The 19,777-nt window shown below is 40.5% G+C and overlaps 1 protein-coding gene across 2 annotated transcripts in view; it reads right to left on the bottom strand.

Annotated features, from left to right (window-relative positions):
* Nucleotides 1–19,777, bottom strand: part of EPS8L3 (EPS8 signaling adaptor L3) — a 254,614-nt gene that overhangs the window by 105,394 nt on the left and 129,443 nt on the right. The window lies entirely within an intron of this gene.

Genomic DNA, 19,777 nt, shown 5'->3' with positions numbered 1-19,777 from the left:
TCTGGGTCAGGAGCCTGACCGCTTGCAACACCACCTCCCACGCCACTCTTCTCATCACTACTTGCCTGCCTAGTGGAGAAAGTGGTGAATGTCTCCTCCAGATCTTGGCTGGGCAGTAGCTGCTGACTGTCCTCTACTAGCTCGTCCTCGCTGTATAGTGGAGCTGAGCCCACAGCATACAATACTTCTGTGGCTGAGGGAACAGCAAAGGACAGAGGCAAGTTGAGGACAGGTGAGGGCACAGGGTCTGCTCCCAGGTCATGCCAACTAAGGGTTGTGTCTGATGAATCAAGAATAGCTGGGTTGCTAGTCAAGACACGACCGCTAGATGACACTGGGAGCTCAGGCCTCTCGCTGCGACTCCTGCTGACACGCCCCCCTACTCTGCTGAGATCTCTGTCTGCGCCAAAAACATTTAGGCCTCTGCCACTCCTCTGTGCATGGCCTGCCACTTCTCTGTATAACACACTTTACTTGAACTAAATTAATTTAAAGCAGATTAAAACACACTAAAAGCGACAAATATATTTTTATTTTTGTACAGAAATAGGCCACTAAACGCTTTTAGCACCAATAACTGCAACAGTGAACTGCGTATAAATTTTTCTTTTTGTACTCAAATACGTCACTAAATGCTTTCACCACATATAACTGCAGAAGTGAACTGAGAATATATTTGTATTTTTTTACTGAAATACGTCACTAAACGCTTTGATCACAATTAACTGCAACAGTGAAGTGCGTGTATATTTTTCTGGATATATAAATTGATGGAATGATAGGGCTGTATAATGGCTATTTGGATCCCCAAATAATCTTTCCCTGCACTTGTAAATCGCTTTTCTAGCACTGTCCCTAGCGCCTTCTGGCGTCTCTCCCTGCACTAAGATGCTGTGAAATGATTCCTCCCTATCCTTTCCATGCACTTGTAAATCACTTTTCTAGCACTGTCCCTAGCGCCTTCTGATGTCTCTCCCTGCACTAAGATGCTGTGAAATGATTCCTCCCTATCCTTTCCCTGCACTTGTAAATCACTTTTCTATCACTGTCCCTAGCGCCTGCACACGTCTCTTCCTGCACTCAGAACGCTGTAAAATGTCCCAATCCAAGATGGCTGAGGCTATATAAAGGGGTGTGACATCACAGGGCTTGCTGGCTGCTGATTGGCTGCATGCATGGCATTATGGGTCATCCCGCCTTCCCAGAGTTCCTTGCCCCATGTCCCCACACGTGTAGCCGCCGTTTTAGAAAAAAATTGTGATTTGTTTCAACGTGGCGAATCGAATTCCACTTCGTCAGCTTCGATTCGCTCATCTCATCTCTGAACACAGCACTCATGCTGCTGCTGGGATTATCTCACAGTACAAGCAGCTTCCTCCGCTGGCAGCATGATCTCATAGAGGAAAATAGAAGATGCATGTGCCCCATCCCCTGCAGGACAAGAGGAGAGGGCAGGATCTGACAGCTCTGTGGGCCAAAGGTTGGGCACCCCTGCCATTGAGCACCTGTGGAAAGATCTGAAAACAGCAAGTGGGAGAAGGAATCCTTCAAATCTGAGAGACCTGGAGCAGCTGTCAAAGGAAGAGTGGTCCAAAATTCCAGTAGAGAGATGTAAAAGACTCATTGATTGTTACAGAAAGTGATTAACATCTGTTATTTATTTCAAAGGGTGTGCTACCAAGTATTAAGTTGAGGGGGCCAATCATTTTGTCCTTGACATTTTTGATGTTTTGTGTGAAATGTCTCAGATTTTTTCTCAGATTTTTGTGTTTTTCCTGTGCCAACAAAATAAATAAACACGACAATACTAAAACATTTGTAATTGCAACAATTTTCTGGGGGAAGTGGTGCATTTTCTGACATAAAAAAGGGTGCCAATATAATTGTCAATGACTGTATATATGCCTTGTACATTCCTATGGTTATCCATAGTGGTATGTGAATGCTTGATTATAAAATCAGTAAGGTATTTCATGTACTACTTTTACTTTTCACTTTTGGGGGTTGGCAAAACACTACATGGTGACACATGCCAGGACATATAGGGGGAACCCCTATATGTGCCCCCCTTTTTGGACGGCTGCCTGCAGCTCACCCACATACCACAACTAAAATACTCCATATGAGAAGACAACACTTTATCTTCCCCTGATGGATCACTGTCATTTACTTCTTCTAAGACAGACAGGGATGTCATAATCATTGTGCATATGAAGGTCCTGGAATAAACATTTCAAGTTTCTATCACACCGTTCACTCCACTCGGACATCTGGAAACACCAGCAGTACGTCCAAATTGATATCGGTCTCACTATCAAATCACTTACAATTAGCAATTCAGTATCACAAGGTCCTTAATGCAGTAAAAAGCCCCAGCAATAATACTAAGTCTCCCCTCACCCCTGAGGAAGCCCGGTAGGGGCGATACTTGTCGAGTGGGACACCTTACCTCCATCGCTAACCTAGTATGATACTAAACTATATTGCTATTTTTTTTTGCGAAACTAGTGGTTATATGTTAGCCTAGGATTCATTTATAGCTTGCTTTGTTGCTGGAACAATAAAATTTTGTGTTTTTAAATTTAACTCTGGTTGCCCTTTAAAAGCCTGGCTTTCCCTCCCTCCTCTTCTTTTCTTCCTCCCACAGATACACGATATGTAATCACAGGCTGGGCAAATAGGAGTCCACTCCTCTTTGATTATCCATTGGGGCTTTTTTTCAGGTGGAACAAACTAATAAAATGTTAGGTGTAATTAACCCTTTTAGTTCACATTGCAGTAGAATCAAATGGCTAATATCTGTATTAAGTATTTAGGTAGAATCAGGCCCTGCAATCTCAGTGACATGTCCCACTTTGTACAATTGTTGATGTAATAAACTTTTTAGGTAAAAGGACAAAACGAGTTTTTAGCAATCAATGAATCAGCATCGGAATGCAATTCATTATTATACGACTTTCTTTTTTTTTTCTCAGACCCATCTGCCCCCACCACACAGTGGGTTAGGTAATGGGGATTAGTTGCAGCAACACACTTTTTTATAGCCTTATACAGGCCCTTTAATCCCTTGGCCAGGTAAAATTGAGGTAGATGCTGCCAAATACCCTTTAAATTTGACATCACATGATTCATTACACTACAGGTCTGATTTTTAAGCACTGAGTCTAGATGTTGGCTGACACAAAGGAGGCTGAGAACCAATGTACTGGGAAACAGCGAGATGCCTGCTGAGGAGATGTAGCACTTGTATGAACCAAAAGGCTTTCCAGAGGTGCCTGCAAAATGTTTGTCCATAGTAGTGAAGCTTAACCCGTTTTTTTGAAGGCTTGAAACATTCCTCACATTCCTTGCTGCAATAGCATAGCTCTTAGAATGTGACTAGTCATCTCTCTTTTTGACATCAACAATACACTTGACCTTGCAGAAACAACCAAGTGTACAGCTTGCCATAATTTCCAAGGTGGGCTCCGAATCTGCTTCATGTGCCCCCTAATGGGCATTTATTATTCCTACATGAAAAGGACTCCTGTGTTCTTGGATAGAGAAACTCTATCCAAGAACACATAAAACTAGTAAAGGGCTGCAAGAGCAATCAGGGGAGTGGAGCCATATTTAGTGTGTTCATTTATAGGGAGCAGTTTTACCCTTTTTATTGAATATGTACCATGTACCCCTGCACTTGTTAAAGGGAGCCACAAGATAAGCCCACCACTTATAGACCCTATCACACCAGCCACATTGTGGCGAAGAGGCCCTCTCCCCCAAAGATAACCCTTTTATGTTTATTTTAAAAACCCTCAAAGAATAAAAAAGGGATTTTATTAAGTCCTATAATAATAAATTACTTTCTGATTCTTATTTACCCCTTAATTGCTAAACATGTGTTTATTTGTTCTACCATTGCACATCAAGGCATTATTTACAGTGAGAGGTGTTCCTGAGGTTGCAGGCCCTCATTTTACGTGAATTTTTCTTAAAATATTAACAAAAAAAAATATTACTTATAAAATTCATACTTGTTAAGCAATAAGTTTACCAAATTACATGTTTACTGACCACCACACTTATGGCCGTCTCCCCCAACACTGTATAAACCTGTACAGTCTACAATCACCCAGTGTCTCCTCTTCAGGTTTCCCGGTTTCACCTTCCTCCCTCCTTTGTGATCCTCCATGATCCCCAGTTTGCAGACCAGGTCTTTCTTATGCTCCTCACTTAACGACCAGGTCTCGAGAATGGAACCTGGTTGTTAAAAAGGGGCACCTTTAGAAATTTCCTGTAAAGATGCTCCTCGCTAAATTTTTTTTTTGATGTCTATCTATTTCTCTGGCAGGTGTGGATTGTAGTGGGTGTATTGAGAGACAATTGTGGTGGAGGAGTGCACTGTGTGTGCTGGGGACAGTCAGGCAGGTAAGAATTGCACTGTGCATTTTGGGGACAGTCAGACAAGTAATATTTGCATTATGTGTACTGGAGGACAGTCAGGCAGGTAAGGATTGCCATGGGGGGGGGGGCATTCAGGCAGGTAAGAATTGCAATGTGTTTATTGGGGAACAGTCGGGCAGGTGACAAGTGCATTTTGTCTATTGGGGGACATTTGGGTAGGTGAAGAGTTTATTGTGTGTATTGGGAGTTTTTGGATGAATAAAGGGACAAAATCCTGGTTATACAACTTTTAGGAAAGACACAGTTAAAAGAAAAGTGGTGGTGTCAGAATTTCTGGACTCTCTACTATGCAAACTTTCTGCCTCCCAACATATTTTAAAGTTCCAGCTAATAGTGGTTGTATAGATACAATTGGAGTTGATTTTGAGCTATTCTGACCTTGGATTAAAATTTAGGCAATCACAGTATCTATGACATTACAATAGTATTAATGACAGGTAAAATAAGGCTCAGAAAATCTTGCTGCTGGACATGACTTGCTGACAAGTTTAGTAGGCCCAGGACAATGACAGTCAAACCATACTATATCTGTAATTCACAGGTATAGTATGGTTCGCTAAAAAAATACAGATTCTAAATCCAGTCTGATTTCTTGACCATTCCAACCAGATTTTAAGCAAGTCAGAATTTTTGCATTCTGGAGACATTGGATATCCAGATGTATAGATTTAGCCAGAAAGGGAGACAGGTGTAAATGGAAGGTCAGGCTTCAATTGCATCTGGCTCCTTTGCTGGTTAACCAGACCGTCCACTTGCACCTGGCTCTGTTTATGGCTAGACCAGACCCTTCACTTCCACCTGGATCCCTTGCTTGCTAGCCAGGTGCAAATAGAAGTGCTGTATGTGTAGGGTTTGGGCCAAACAGCAAAGAAGCCAGGTGCAATGGCGGCCTGAACTATTAGGACTTGTAAGTAGTCATCCTGTAAATTCAGTGACCCATTGCAACTAGAGCAATTACTCTGGAATTAGTAAGCCAAGAACAGAGGTCTAAAGCTGCGTACACACATGGTTCTTGCCTGATAATCGGCTCAGGGCCGATATTGGACGAGAATCTGGAGTGTGTACAGCGCTCGTCGTCCATCGTCTGAACGACCGTCCTGGCGGATCCACAGACGATGGACAATGAACGATCCTAATGAAAAAGGAAGGGGGAGAACGCGCAGCAGGGTGCGGCTTCATCGTTCTCCCCTCTTCATAAAGCAGAACAGTGCTGTATGTACAGCACTTGTTCATGCATCCTGCAGTCGTTAGTCATTGGAAAGGATCGTGAAAGATCCTTTCCAACAACTATAATTGCACGTGTGTATGTGGCTTAACATTGATTGCTATTGGTTTACTGGTTTATTATAACATTGCTATTGGTTACGGTATTCAGGGATAAATCTGTATACTGAATAGGGCCAAGTCAGAGAGGACAATGCTGTTAGCACACAATAGGGAAAGATACAGATCATGCTTCTTTCTACTGCCATTTACATTTTCCCACTTCAGCTACATAGTTGGTTAGGTTGAAAAAAAGACATAAGTCAATCAAGTTTAAAAATTAGGGAAATAAACAGATCACATTAAATCCTGGTGTAAAACTGAATGGTTTGGGTTCTTAGAGCACTGGGCTCACTTTTCATTGGGATACAACCTACATGCCAGAGATAGTTTTCACCTAAATGAAAGGGGGGTCTGTTGTGTTAGGGGAAAGATTTAGGAGAATGGTGGAGTGATATTTAAACTAGAGGGGGGTAGCATATAAGGTGGCAGAAAGGTCAGACAGGGGTCAGTCACTAGTGGAGGGTGGATTGGGGATAGTTGGGGGGAGGGTTATGGATAAATATAAGGAGCGTTCCATGTTACACACAAACATTGGATTGCGCAGTACTATTTGTACGGAAAAACTAAAGGATTTGACAAACAGTGATGGTAAATTGGCATTGGCAGCAATTGTTTAAAAAGCCTGTTTACCAAGGCTAGAAATCTGGCAAATAAACAGGGAAGTTGGAAGCCTTAATGAATGAAGAGCATTATGACTTGGTATTGCTGAATCCTGACTTTGTTCCTCACATGATTGGTCTGTCAATTTTCCTGGTTATACTCTCCTTTGTAAAGACAGAGTCAAACGAAAAGGTGGTGGTGTCTGTATGTGAGAGGTGATCTAAAAGTGAATGTGAAAAAAGAAATTGTTGATGGAGCAAGTGATGAGGTTGAATATGGGGATGCATAATACACGGGTAATTTTTGGAGACTGCTATAGGCCCCCCAGTGCAAAGGAAAAAATGGAGAATCAACTGCCTTACTTTTCTTTTCAATTTGTCTTTCATTTTGGAGTTTTTCATATTTTATTTCCTTTTTACATCTTATATTCTTTATAATTTTCAAATGATGAAGGTGATACTTTTTACTTGATACACCCTTTTTTATTCCTAATGGCTTTTTTGACATTAGCTGTGAGCCACATAGGTTTTACTTTTAGCCTCTTTCTTTTTCCATTCCCATTTCCGTTCTGTGTTCTTTAAAGACAATATTTCCCCCAAGTCCAAATTATGAAGAGACGCTTTTAATAATGGAAAATTTGCTTTCTTAAAATTGAATGTTTTTTTTTTTTGCTTCCTGTTTACAACTTACATTAAAAGAAAACATATTATGGTCACTACTACCCAGATTTTATTTTACATGCACATTTGTTATACCTTCTGCGTTGTTCAAAAAACTAGGTAGAGCAAAGTAAAATTTCTAAATAGGGCTTGTTTAAATTTTACCATGAATTTATCTTGTATTCATTTCATAAATACCCACCCTTTTGCACCAGGGAGGTGTCTGTCTGTGAGAGGTGATCTAAAAGTGATTGTGGGAATGAAAAAGGTAATGAAAGTTGAAATGTTTCAAGTCTATTCTTCTCAAACACACTGCAAAATATATTCCTATAGAAAATAGGTTTAAAAGGCAAAAGTTTAAAACATCGTGGCTTACAGAATGTTATAGCCATAAATGGGGGGGCGTGGCCGGCTAATGGAGGACTAGGACACGCGCCATCACAGAACCGTGTCCTGCTAGAGAGAAACTCACTAAATTTCAGCACATTCTTGGCTACCAACACCATCCCATGGGTCCCAAAACTAAGGGGAGCCAGAAGGGACACTCTGGTGGGGATGTTTCCGCATCTGGAAGCATCCCAGGGTTCTTCACAGCCGGGAACTGGGCCGCGTGTGACAAGCCCGCAAAGCCGCAGTCTCTATTTTCGGCCGGGTCTGCGTTGTGAGCACCTGCAGATCCGCCCATTACCAAGAGGTTTACCCCTTCACCTGATCCATATTCTATGGGAACAGAGGACCAAAGACCACTGTCTGCACAAGTACCAAGCGCCTCTTTATCACCTATACACAGCCCCAGCATACCTTATAGCCTGGAGGACTCCCCCAGACCTGGTCATAGTAAGGAGATGGGAGAGGATGAGTGGGATTGGAAGGCCCATCTCAGGGCACTACCTACAAGATCAGATTTGGGCCATAGTATGGGGCGCCCAGAAGCAAGTTGCAAAGCGGAATTTCAACATATACAGCAATCCCTGCAACAAGTGACCAGTACTACCACAGCACTTCAAAATACATGAGCAGATCTTTCTTCCCAATAAACATCTCACATTACTATTTTGGAACGCCAAGCTGCACAAATCAATATGCTCTTTTTATTTCAGGATGACACTGAGAACCATAATAGGTGAAACATCATCCGCCTGAAATCCGACCGCCTGAAACCGTGCCAAACTCCAAACTTTAATCCGCCGCCTACACTATATTTGCAAATTTGTTGGTGATCCCACCTGACATAGACATTGAAATAGATAGAGTGCACAGAACCCTGTGCCCCCGTGGCAAAGATACCCAATGCCCTAGAGATGTAATTTGTGGTATTCATTTCTTCAAAACCAAGGAGGACATTATGAAAAAGACCAGGGTGTCCATGGCTATTGAATATGCTGGGGCTAAAATACAACTTTTGCCAGATCTATCCAAGCACACGCTGGATCTCCGCAGAGCTGTTAAACCATTGCTGAATGCCCTCTGTGATAGGAATGTCCCATTACAATGGGGATACCCATTTCACCCTTATTATCAGAGCTGGCAGTAAGAATTATTTTTTCAGGGATCCGTCAGACCTACCACAGCTTCCGAGGGATCATCAACTCCCTGACATAAGACTCACAGACTGGCATGTTATCCCATCGTTCCTTCTCCTTGGTGCTCCCAAACCACAAGCTCTACCACAACAGTCCTCAGGCAGATCATCTAGCAACTTACCAAGCTCTGGACAAGGTCCAGTGTCCACCCCACCAGCAACCCCATCATCACACTCATAAGTCGATTTTAGTCGATAATATTTTGCAGAGGACATGCTCCTTTCTTTCTGAATTGTCTTGCTGATGAACTATCTCGCACCACAGGCATGGTCCCTACATGTTTACGGAGTTACAGCCTTACATCGCAAGGGAAGTTTCCTAAAAAGACAGACGCAGCGACCTCCACCTGCAAACTATACTATTCCCAAGCTATTTAATCCAGAACTGCTCACCTGCACAGATGTCACCATGATCAACGATCTTACCCTCAACTTGGAGTTGGAAGGTGTCCCTTATCTATTCATTCTGTCTTTTTCTTGATCTTTCCGGAGTGCCTTTATCGTTGGTGGACTTATCTCGGCTGGCCATATCAGGACTGGTTCGTAACATGGGTTAAAGGGGTGGGATGTGATAAAATGAGAACAGGCAGGATTCTCTGGCAGCCACTGCTGTGGCTCTACTAGTGTAAGACCGCACCCCTCATTTATGTTAGTACATCTAGAACCAGTGGACGGTCTTATATTCTCTGTCACTTATTGCCTACGAATATTTGCCTACACATATGTAGAATTCTATAGAATGTAGACCCCTTCATCGTAATATATTGTGAAGCGTAAAGCAGATACACCCCACAGTAGAAAGGAGCTAACCTTGTTTTATGTCTGTTCTTTCTCAATACTCGCATATCCCAGTACTTGAGAATGTTATATTTTTAAAACTGGGCTTGGTGGTTATATGGGGACCAGCGAGGGGTGTCTGTGGAATGGTTTTATAATTGCTGGATTTTGTTGCTACTGCACTTTTTGTTGTTATACTGCTGAATGTTAAAGTGGTCAATGCCTCACATGATTCCCAGAAGCTTGGGTCTATTATTGGATTTTCCCCCGAACAGGTAAACACCCAATGACCTACACACACTCCACCACATCCTGCCACACTACCCCACATAGGTACAGCGCCGGTAAAGGCGGCAAATAGGATAAAGCCTTATACGTCCCACCCCTATTCAATTCCCATTTCCCAAGTTCATCTTTGATTCTGTCGGTCCATTGTGACCTGAGGGGGATTTACAGTTAGGTCCTTTTTTCTAATTTTGGTTCTGTACGTTACCACAATCAATTTTAAATGAAACAACTCACATGTAGTTGAACTGCAGACTTTCAACTTTATTTCAGTGGGTTCAACAAAAAGATTGCATACAAATGTGAGGAACTACAGCCTTTTTTTACACAATCTTTTATTTCAGGAGCTCAAAAGTAGTGGACAAATTAAAAAGCTGAAAATAAAATGATTATTTCTAATACTTGGTTGAAAACCCTTTGCTGGCAATGACAGCCTGTAGTCTTGAACTCATGGACATCACCAGATGCTGGGTTTCCTCCTTTTTAATGCTCTGCCAGGCCTTTACTGCAGTGGCTTTCAGTTGCTGTTTGTTTGTTGGCCTTTCTGTCCGAAGTTTAGTCTTTAACAAGTGAAATGCATGCTCAATTGGGTTCAGATCAGGTGACTGACTTGGCCATTCAAGAACATTCCACTTCTTTGCTTTAATAAACTCCTGGGTTGCTTTGGCTGTATGTTTTGAGTCATTATCCATCTGTATTATGAAAGGCTTCCCAATCGATTTGACTGCATTTAGCAGACAGTAGGTCTCTGAACACCTCAGAATTTATTTGGCTGCTTCTGTCCTGTGTTACATCATCGATAAACACTAGTGTCCTAGTGCCACTGGCAGCCATGCATGCCCAAGCCATCACACTGCCTCCGCCATGTTTTACAGATGATGTGGTATGCTTTGGATAATGAGCTGTTCCACGCCTTCTCCATACTTTTTTCTTGCCATCATTCTGGTAAAGGTTGAGCTTGATTTCATCTGTCCAAAGAATGTTTTTCCAGAATTGTGCTGGCTTTTTTAGATGTTTTAGTACTGGGAAACCGAAATAGGAGCACCTACAGTATTTCCCCCCTAGAATGGGAAAAAGCATTTAATTTGACTCAAAAAATAGCTCTCCCATGCAAGGCCCCGGAGACTATATATAAAAATTATATCTAGGTGGTATTTATGTCCTGCAGATATCCACCGTATGTCCTCATCCACTTCTGACAGCTGTTGGTGCTGCCACACTCAACGGGGTACTATGTTGCACATTTGGTGGGAGTGCCGGGAAATCCACAGTTTCTGGGATAAGATATTTGAACACGACAACAGAGTTTAAGGCTCAGATTTACGAAACACACCTAAAGTTACATTGCTGTCCATGATTTGCTGGGTTCATAAAGGCCACTAAAAGGGATGTTCTTCGACATCTTACGGTGGCTAGGACGGTAATCCCTAGAATTTGGAAACAAACTGCAGTACTTACTGTGAGTGGTTGGCTCGTAGAACTAGAAAAAATATAGCGTTTGGAATCGCTTGGCGCAGAGGATGAGGACAAGACGGAACAGTACAGGTTTACATGATCTGTCTGGGATGGATTTAAGGACTCCCATGACTTTAAGACACTATGGCCATGACGCTAACAGAATGGTTCGGCATTTAGGGGAGCGGATCTGACCCTATGCATCTTATGTAATTCTGCTGCTGTATGAATGGATGGCCGAACAGCATCTCCCCCTACTTAACCATGCACCCCCCTTTCCCACCCCCACTACCTATCTGAAACCATGGGCTGCACATGATACACTTATACCCCTTTCAGGTTTTAAGGGTACAGAAATATGGTTATCACGGGTTATTGTTTACTTAATCATATGATAGTACTGTTAACATGACTGTTTAGTATATGTTCTGTTTTGCACCTAATTTGTTTTTGGCATTTCTTTGCCCCTCTTGTATTCCCCTATGTTTGGCTCATACCCCCCCCCCCCCCCCTATAGTTTTCTCATGCCCCATATTGCAAAAGTATTTGATTTGAAAGATGACACGTGTTATTCTGTTCATATGTACATGGATATTCCCCTTTTTTTTCAAAGATACGTATTTCTTTTGTTTATGTATATATTGCTTGCTAATACAGTGTTGAAAATTATTAAAAGTAATTGAAACAAAAAAAGCCATAAGAATTAGGAAAAGAGCATTTCAAAAATATAAAAATGGAGAATCACCTTCATCATTTGAAAATGATCAAGCATATAACAAAAGAAGTAAAAGGGAAATCAAATGTGCAAAAATTCAAAACAAAGGTAAAAAACAAAACAAAAACAATTAGGTCTGAGCATATATTTACATAGTAAGTCTGGTTGAAAAAGTCCATCAAGTTCAACCACTAGATAAATAAACATATCCCAGATATAAAACTCTATGGTTATAATTGGTCCAGAGGAAGGCAAAATAAACCCTGGTACAATTTGCTCTAACAGGGGAAAAACAATCCTTCCCGGTTCCATGAGGCAAATGAATGTGCCCTGGATCAACAGTCTGTTGTCATTACTTTAAAGCTTTAATACCCCGTTACATTTGGTGCTTCTAGAAAAGCATCCAGCTTTTTCTTAAAGCAAGCTATAGTATTTGCTGAAAGTACCTACAATGAATCCCTTCCTTATCTGGAGCTTAAACTTCTTTTCCTCCAGACGCAATGAGTGCCCTCTTGTCTTTTGTAATGATCTTGAGGTTAAAAAAAAAAAGAGCGTTCTCTATCTGAACCATTTAAATATTTAAACAAAGTGATCATATCTCTCTTCAATTTATTCTCAAGAGAGAATAAATTAAATTCAGCTAATCTCTCCTCATAGCTGAGTTCCTCCATTGCTTTTATTAGATTAGTTGCCCTTCTCTGCGCTTTCTCCAATTCCACAATGTCTTTTTTTTGTGAACTGGTGCCATAAACTGGACTGCAAATTCTAGATGTGGTCTGACCAATGCTTTGTACAGGGGCAGGATTATGTTTCGATCTCTGCAGTCTATTCCTCGTTTAATACAAGAAAGTACTTTGCTATCTTTCGATATTGCAGCTTGGCATTGCATGCTATTATTAAGTCTATGATCCACCATAACTCCTCCAAATGAATTTCCCCTAGACATTATGAAGCATGCATATTGTTAGTCCCCAAGTGCATAAATTTACATTTCTCAGAATTAAATGTCATTTGCCACTTGGCTGCCCAATCAAACAGTACATCCAAGTCTGCTTGTAAATTATAAACATCCTGTATGGACCTAATTCCATTACATAGTTTGGTGTCATCTGCAAACACAGAAATGGTATTTTTAATTCTAAACTCTATATCATTTATAAAGATGTTAAAAAGTAAAGGTCCCAACACTGAACCCTGGGGTACACCATTATTAACCTTAGACAATTCAGTTTATAGATCAATAATTGCTACTCTATGGATGCGGTCTTTAAGCTAGTTCTCTATTCATTTACAGATTGAGTTTTAAAAACCTATTAACCCTAACTTGCATGATAACCGTCTGTGAGGTACTGTGTCAAATGCTTTTGCAAAGTCCAAGTACACTATATCAACTGCTACTCCACTGTCTACCTGTTTACTTACTTCCTCTTAAAAAGAGAGTAAATTTGTTAGACAACTTCAGTCTTTCTTGAATCCATGCTGATTATCACTTATAATAATATTTTCTAGCAAAAACTCCTCTATGTGGTTCTTTATCAAATTCTCTACGACCTTTCCAAATATGGAAGTTAAACTTACCAGTCTGTAGTTACTTGGTAATGACTTTGCTCCATTTTTGACGATAGGAACCACATTGGCCTTACACCGATCCATTGGTACCATGCCAGTGATTAAAGAGTCCCCTAAAATTATAAACAATGGGTTTGAAATACCTGAGCTCAGCTCTTTGAGCATACGTGGATTTAATCCATCAGGTCCTGGTGCTTTGTCATCCTTAATTTTGTCCAACTGTTTCTCTAATCATATCAATTTTGAGCCATTGTAACTCATTTAAGACAGTGATATTGTTTTTAGCAACTTGGACCTCAGTTCTGTCATTTGCCTTTGTGTACACAGAGCTAAAAAAATCCATAATAAATCCACCTTTTCTTTATCCCCAGTTACCAATTCAGAGACATCCTTTAAGGGGCCTATATGCTCAGATCTGATCTTTTTGCTTTTAATATATTTAAAAAAAAATTGTGGGGTTCGCCTAACTTTCTTTTGCAATCTCTTTATTTTGAAGCTTTGCACATTTGATCTCCTTTTTACACCTTTTGTTATATTCTTTATAGTTTTCATTTGATGTTCCTTCATTTTTAAATTATTGGAATGCCCTTTTCCTACTTTTTATGGGTTTTTCTACATTAGTTGTGAGCCACATAGCTTTTAATTTTAGCCTCTTAAACATATTACCCACTGGAATATATTTTGTATGTTTGTGAAGAACAGACTTATTCCCATTTCTGTTCTGTGTTCTTTGAGGACAATATTCTCTACCTGTGTTTTTATCTTTCCTGTTTTGCTTTCTGTTTACAACTTACTGTAAATGAAATTATATTATGGTGACTGCAACCCAGATTCTCTTTTATATGCACAAAAAATATGTCCAGCAGAGTATCATTTCTAGTTGGGACTTCTATAAACTGTACCATAAAATTATTTTGTAATAATTACCTGTGTATTATGCATCCCCCATATTCAACTCCACCCAGAATGTTGAAACCTCATCACTTGCTTCATCAACAATTTCTTCTTTTCCATTTACTTTCAGATCACTCCTCAAATACAGACAGACACCACCACCTTTTCGTTTGACTCTGTGTTTACAATAGAGAGTATAACCAGGAATTTTGACAGTGAAGAACAAAGCCAGAATTCAGCAATACAAACTAAGTCATAATGCTCTTCATTCAATAAGGCTTCCAACTCCCCTATTTTGTTTGCCAGACTTCAAGCATTGGTGAACAGGCTCTTTAAACCATTGCTGCATTTACCAGCACTATTTTCCAAATCCTTTTTTTTTTCAGTATAATTAGTACTGTGCAATCCAATAGTTGTGTGTAACATGGGAAACTACTTATTGCCCTTTTTTCATCTGGGGGCCGCTGTGGACACTGAGAAAAAACTTGCGGGCCACAATGCAAACAAATATTAAGGATGTATGTTTAAAACTAGAACAGTTTTATTTGAAATGTTTCCAGTTACCGTAATGTACATGCACCAAATAAAAGAATCGACAACGAAGAAATTCTGCAGAGGTTTTGAATGGGGGAGACTTGTCCCAGTTTAACCTCTAGTGCCCGGGGATTGCACACAGGAGGATTCCCAGGACTGCATGAATGAATTCAGCCCTGCGAATCCACTGTGTTTCCTGAGCACTAAGGATTAATTAACCTCTAGTGCCTGGTGATCGCACACAGGAGGATTCCTAGGGCTGCATGAATGAATGGAAAGGAAATTTTTGCGAGAATGCCAGAAGCATTCCCACTCACCGCCAGTCTGAACATAGACACAGTGCTGCTGCTGCTGCTAGGGTTATCTCACAGTACAAAGTGGGTGGGGAGCAGCCTATTTTAAAAATGCAACATTTTAATAATGACAGATACAAAACTAAAGCTATCATACAGTGCTGGCAAGTCATATATTGCTATTGCTCCCTGCTCACCATTCCTGTATCAAAGAGCAGAAACTACACCTTTCACTACATCCTGTCAGTTATAGTATCCTCCTAGACGGTGTTCTAGGGCATTAGGAAGGCAAAACCACACCACAACCTCACTGCCAATCTGAACACAGACACAGCTCTCATGCTGCTGCTGCTAGGGTTATCCCACAGTACAAAGTGGGTGGGGAGCAGCTACAGCTGATTGCCAGGTCTATAGTACACACCCACTCTCAGGAAGCTCCCTCTCCTGGTAGCCTGATCTTATAGAAAAACATAGGAGATGCACACACCCCTTTCCCTGCAAGATAACGAGCAGAGAGGGAATGAGGAGACGGCCGTATCTGGCAGCTGAAAGCCGTAGGTTGGGCATCCTTGGCGCAATAATCTCCATACTTCTTATGAAGATTTACTCTACTACTATTCCTGACCTTTTAGATCTCCCATCACCTTGAAAAGTGTCATACAGGATTTGCTCTCCCACCTCAGAAAGCAAATCTCCAAGATTGTGCGTTATCTGGATTATGTTATTACCAAGCTGAGCATGTGTTCTTTTTCCTTATTCTGTTAAAAAATCTTGCATAAAACATTTTTCAAAAAAAAGGACCTGATGGATTACACGCCTGTGTTTTTAAAGACCAAAGCTCTGATATTTCAAAGCCATAATTTTAAATTTTTAGACACTTTTTCATCACTGGCATAGTACCAATGGATTACCGTACAGCCAATATGGTACCTATCTTTAAAATGAGTTCAATACCAAGTAACTACAGATTTGATACATTTACCTTTTAAAGTTGGAAAGATACTTGAGACTTTGATAAAGAACCACATTGTTTTTGAAGGAAAGTGATAGTCAGCATAGGTAGAGAACTGGCTTAAAGACTGCATCACATGAGTAGTGATTAATGATTCATTTACTGGATGGCCTAAGGTAATTAGTGGTGTACTCCAGGGTTCAGTGTCGAGACTATTAGTGTTTAACATATTTATAAATAATACTCAGTTTAGAATTAAAAATTCAATTTTTGTGTTTGCAGATGACACCAAACTATGTAAAGTAATAAAGTCCATACAGGATGTCTATAACATACATGCAGACCCGGATGCACTGTTTAATTGGACAGCTTAATGGCAAATGATATTTAATATTGATAAATGTGAAGGGTGGCACTTGAGGGCTAACAACATGCATACCGCCTAGGGTGAATACATTTGGCAAAGTCAAAAACGGAAAAGGATCAAGAGGTTTTGGTAGATCATAGACCTATTAGCATACAATGTCAAGCCACAATTTCTAAATCCAGGAAAGTACTAACCTCCCTAGCGTTTTAATTCCGTTCAAATTTCCATGCAAAAAGCGTTACACTTTTTTTGCATGGAAATTTATTTTATATTGTAGGCTATCATTTTTAGGCATAACTCACCGAAATTTGTCTAATATTTAATAAATTTAACAATAAACTTTAAATAAAAAACAGTATCTGTTAAAAAAAAAAAAAGTAGTTAAACATGTAATGTAAGTGTACAGTAGCATATATTTATATATATATATATATATATATATTTATAATATAATTATATATATTATATGAAATTTCTTTGTATTGGATTCAATACAGCTTTTTTGTATTAAATCCAATACAAAATCATTTGAATTTACCAGGGATCCTCCCACCCGCACCGACGCATTCACCGACGTCACCGGAAATCCCCGGAGATCATCTCTGCATTGCGCGTCTGGAGATCGGAGGAGCAGGACGTGTCCCCAAGACCTGCGGGCATAAGCAGGATGACGAGGGACGACAATGGAGCAACGTAAGTGGCGTTTTTTTTAGGTTTAAACTACCCCGAGTCACACTCGGGATTACCACTTGGGGGGTTAATAAAAGAGGTCTAGACTGCAGTGATGAAGACATAATTATGCCCCTGTACAAAGCATTGGCCAGACCTCATCCTTATTAAGCCGTCCAGTTTTTGGTCACCAGTTCACAAATAGGTTATTGTGAAACTGGAGAAAAGATTGTTTAGTGGTAACCCAAGAACTTTAAGAAGGAATGGTTTCCCATGTGCCTAGCCTGGGAACTACAATGAGACGGTGAGTTTTAGGGGATAGAGAAAAGACAGGATTTTTTGGGGCATTGAATGTTTTTTATAAAACAATAAAGTTTATTTCAAACAAAAATATTATAAAACTAGACAGAGATGGCCTATGCTAGTCCTAGTGCTAACATAGGAGAAATAAGCTAGGCAACAAATAAATGTACAGTACAAGTAGTTTAGGTCCTGTTCAGACAGCAATAATTTTGTTTCCCACCCGACACGCTTCGCCGATTTGTCAGAGAATTCCTCTTCGTTCTTGCTCCGCGACTGGTGCTGCCATCTTCTGACTTCTCTTCCATCTTCATGCTAGGTTACCCGATCCCCCTCTGCCCAGGTGTGATATTGGGTGACATAGCTACTGTTAATGAGGAAAAAAAAAGAGTGTTGATCTTCCTGCCCTTCCCTTTTGCACAGTAGGAACAGCCAGAGCCTCCTGGGATGCATGACATAGGTATCCCTGGAGGCTCAGCGCTCCCATTAAGTCTTGATCACCACGGCGATCAAGACTTAAGGGGTGGTGCTTCACCCTTTTTTTTAAAAAAACCTAAGGAAAAAAAATGTTTTACCTAATTTAGAAGGGTTGTCTACCAATGGGACACTATTTGCACCAGGATGAAAAAAAGTTTAATCTCCGCATAAGAAAGGGATTCTTCACAGTATGGTCTGTGAAAATGTTGAATCGGTTCCCTCCGGAAGTAGTTTTAGCTTATTCTATAGATTGCTTTAAGAAAAATCTGGATGCTTTTCCAGAAGCACAGATAATACTATATAAAGTTTTAAACAAAAAACATCTGAGACTGTTGATCCATTGCCTCATGGGATCAGGATTTTTTTCCCTCTGTTAGAGCAAATTGAACCATGCTTTAAAAGGGTTTTTTTGTCTTCCTCTGGAGAAACTATGTATATATGGTTTATCTGGGATATGCTGGTTTCTTGTATGTTTATTACCCTAGTAAATGAACTTGATGGACTTAGTCTATACATCTTTATTAGGAGGGAATATGCATGCCAGTGTCTCACCATGCCCATTTTCATTGTAAACACCTCCTTTTCACTGTAAGCATGTATCACACTTACCTCCTCCTCGCTAAAGCATCAGCTCCTCTCTCCTGTGTATGCTTGCAGTTCTGACCCTGAGTCCACCTGCTTTTCCAGGTTTATTCTGCATTGCACCTCCCATTGGCCAATAAAGAGATAGCCTCCATGGCTATTTAGCTGGCTCAGCCACCGCACTCAATGTTCAAGCAATGTGTCTCCACACTAGTGGTAAGCCCCTAGCTGTGCTGAACTGAATCCTGCTCAGATGCTGCCTAATCACCTGTTTCTCCTGCATTTCTCTGTGCCTTTGCTGGCCCCTGTTTTACTTGTGCTTCCAGTGTCTACCTTTGTCTTCTACTATCCCCTGTGTTCTGGTGCGGTGTAAGTTCCCTGCCATCCTCCAGTGTCTCAGAACCCCATGCCACTTGAATTTCTTTGTCGCCTTCTGGTACTTCACCTGGATCTGGACTCTGACTTTTGACCTTGCCTGATTGCTGCCTGTCTCAAACCAGGCCATCGACTATTTTGTCTGCTGATTTTGTAATGGTGTGTCCAGGTACTGCAACGTGGAATTAGTGCAACACCCTCACCACTAGAGGCTCTGGAAAAGACCAGACTGATAGTTAGACTCTGCACCTTGACTACACCTAGGGTTCACACAATCAATTAGCTACATTGACTATAGCTTTAACGTTCTGAGTGTTACAGAATGCATTTGTTTTACTGCAGCTGTTTCACCTTTTGTTGAGATACTCCTACATACTAGCAGCACAAAATAGCAGTCAAAGTTTGTGTATTTATTTGTTTGTTTTTACTTCTATTATCCTCTTCTTTTAGGCTGCTCCAACCTGATCTGATTTTTCTAGCATAGCATCAGAAAACGGTGTTCCATTTTTACAGAGTGCGGCAGTAATGACAGCTTTCTGCAGAGGACATTGAAAAGGATGCTTTGGCTATGATCAGAGACTCAGAAAAGCTAAAACCCAGCTTGAAATTAGCTCTGGATAGATTTTTCCAAACACATTTATTGCAGACCAGCATCAAAACTGGGTGATAATGTGATCTGTTTCAAACTTGTACTGAAAATAGATATTTTATATCTGGATACAGAGAAAAAATAACAAATACACTAAAAATTACTTTCAAAAGAAAAAATAAACAGTTTTAAACTAGACTAGTCAAAGCCCAGATTTAAAGTCCTGTAAAAGGCTGCCGAGAATGGAATGAAAATGCTAGCTCATGAAAGAAAATACACAAATATGTTGAAACTTTATAAGTAATTTTGCATTTCACCATATAAGTGTCAT

This window comes from Pyxicephalus adspersus, chromosome 1 (assembly GCF_032062135.1).
Source record: "Pyxicephalus adspersus chromosome 1, UCB_Pads_2.0, whole genome shotgun sequence".
Taxonomy (NCBI): Eukaryota; Metazoa; Chordata; class Amphibia; order Anura; family Pyxicephalidae; genus Pyxicephalus; species Pyxicephalus adspersus.
Note: the sequence above shows the minus strand (reverse complement) of the source record. Positions and strands in the feature narration are given on the sequence as shown.